This window comes from Carlito syrichta, unplaced genomic scaffold (assembly GCF_000164805.1).
Source record: "Carlito syrichta isolate Samal-C Ts95f unplaced genomic scaffold, Tarsius_syrichta-2.0.1 Scaffold237960, whole genome shotgun sequence".
Taxonomy (NCBI): Eukaryota; Metazoa; Chordata; class Mammalia; order Primates; family Tarsiidae; genus Carlito; species Carlito syrichta.
The window spans coordinates 96,240-98,905 of NW_007182056.1; positions in this window are offsets into that span (position 1 = coordinate 96,240).

Genomic DNA, 2,666 nt, shown 5'->3' on the forward strand with positions numbered 1-2,666 from the left:
TTTCATCTTTTTAGGAAAATTTATGAGGGTAGGTAGTCAAGTGAAATAGAAAATATGAAAGTTTGTGCTTGTTAGTTAGTACTGAATATTAAATACCCCATAAGAATATTATTAAGCAATAACTCTCCAGAAGGATCTTTAAAGAAGTCTTTTCCTCCTTCCTCATTGAACAAGCTCATGTATGCATGCACACATATTCCATCTGTGCTTCTACAAATATTAATCTAAAATTTGGCAGCATGGTTATCTTAAAAGATGAGACAAATCATCAAGTAGCAAATTGGGATCTAACAGCTCCTATCATTTAAAATTATTATTAGTTTTTTCGAAGGGTTAGAAATTTTACTTTAATTTTCAAACTAAGGAGAAATATGATTTGAATCTAAAGAAAATAAATAAAAATGTTAAATAAATTTTTAATGGTACCCTCAAAATTTATAGGTTTATTAATTTTAAAATTCAGGTATGCTATAGCAAACTTTGAAAATACAGAAAACCCAAAGATTCATAATCCTCTTACTCAGAAATAAGCAATGCTAAGTTTTTTGTTTTCCCTCTAGTCTATGTTTTCTGTATACAGGGACACCTTCAGAAAATAACATAGAAGGGAATAACAGGGCAAAGGAAAGACTTAGAGAAGTGAAAGTATAAAGAAAAAATTGTTAGCAGAAGCCTGATGAACTTCAGGGATGCTGCTGGTGAGGGCTTAGAGAAAAATCTAGAACATAATTTTGAAAACCAGAATACAAGAATGATACAAAATTTAGCAACACTGTTACATGAAACAAATATGAAACAAAGAAAATGTATCTATCTAACTAATTAGGCAATGTAACTAAGGAGACTTCCAGGCAGACAGTTGAAAGAGCTGCCTGGTTTCTTCTTGCTGCTTATAGCAACATGAGAGAGGAGAGACTACTTGAGGGAAGAGCTATTAAACAGAAAACGAGTCAATACTTTTTGCTCCTGAAATGTTCCAGATGACAGACAATGGACAATGCTAACATTACAAAATGGCTTCCAGGCAAAGATCAAATCCGAAGATTTTCCAGGAAAACCTGATCAAGATTAAGCTGAGTTAATAACTGTAAAATCCCATAGAGTTTCTATGACGCTTAAGGGCCTTATCTCTCAGCAATTTCAACAAAAGCCCAAGGTAGAAAATGTCTTATCTTAAAGAGATGTATTGGTGTGGCTTTGTCTATGAAATGAATGTCACCTAAAACTCTTTTGCAGAGTTTTAAAAAAGATTTTATATATATAAAAACACTACCAGGTTGGCCTGATATATATCTGCAGAAATACTATCAGAAACTGCACAAAATGAAAAGATGTCTTCCGACACCCAAACTTTGATATGCAGAAAGTATGCTGAGAGTAGCCCTCAGCCACAAAACGCAAAGTACATTTAATGAAACAAGAAGGAAGAATCAGAGGGTGAAACCAAGAGTCAAGAGGGCCCAGGCTTAGTGGCTCACACTTGTAATCCCAGCATCTTAGGAGGCCAAAGCAGGAGAATCACTTCAGGCCAAGAGTTCAAGACAAGCCTGGGCAGCATTGCAAGACCTTATGTCTGAAAAAAAATGTTTTAAGAAATTAATTGAGTATGGTGGCATGTACCCATAGTATTAGCTACATGAGAGTCTGAGGCAGGAGGATCACTTGAATCTAGGAGGTCAAGGTTACAGTGAGCTATGATGGTGCCACTGCACTCCAACCTGGACCAGAGTGAGACCATCTCTCACAAAACAAAAACAAAAGAGCTAAGAGGATGAGCCAAGAGCCATGGAGAATCATTCCTAGGAAAGAGTGGACCTGAATCCTAATTGAGGAACTTTTGACATTTCCCTGGCTGGATTTCAGAATTGCTATGGAGCAAAGACTCTTGTTTCCTCCCTTTCTTAATATCTATAGCAGTCATGCTTTGCCTGTCCCATCACTGTATGTCAGGTGTGAGAGGCACAGATAACTTATTTATTTAACTCACAGGTCTTTAGATTGAGAGAAACAATTTCACCAGATGAATTTATCAAAAGTTATTAAACCATTCTTCAGTGTTGAGTGTTTAGAGTGCTTCTAATTTTTCATCTTAAAAAACAACACTGTTATGAAGAATCTGATAAATAATACATTGTCTAAGCATATCTAGACTAAACTCTTAAAGATGAAATGGACTGGGAGTGGTGGCTCAAGTCTTTAGTCCCAGCACTTTGGTAGACTGAGGTGTGGGAATTGCCTGAGTCCATAGGTTCAAGACCAGCCTGGTCAACTTGGTGAGACCTAGTCTCTACAATAAATCAAAAAATTAGTCGGGCATGGTAGTGCACCCCTGTAGTTCCTCTACTTGGAAGGTTGAGACAGAAGGATCACCGGAGCCCAGCAGGTCAACGCTGGGGTGGCCATGAGTGTGCCACTGCACTCCAGCCTGGGCAATGGAGTGAGACTCCAACTAAAAAAAAAATTAAAATAAAAAATAAAAAATGAAATGAACAATGTATGTTTCCACCTGCATCATATAAGATTATGTGTTTTACATAATCTCCGTCATGCTTTAAAAAAAAATCCCAAAACAAGGATACATACCATCACCATTCTTATTTATATTATTGTGCTGGAGCTGGTATACTTAGAAAAGGAAAGGAAATTAAAAGTATAAAAGTAAGCTA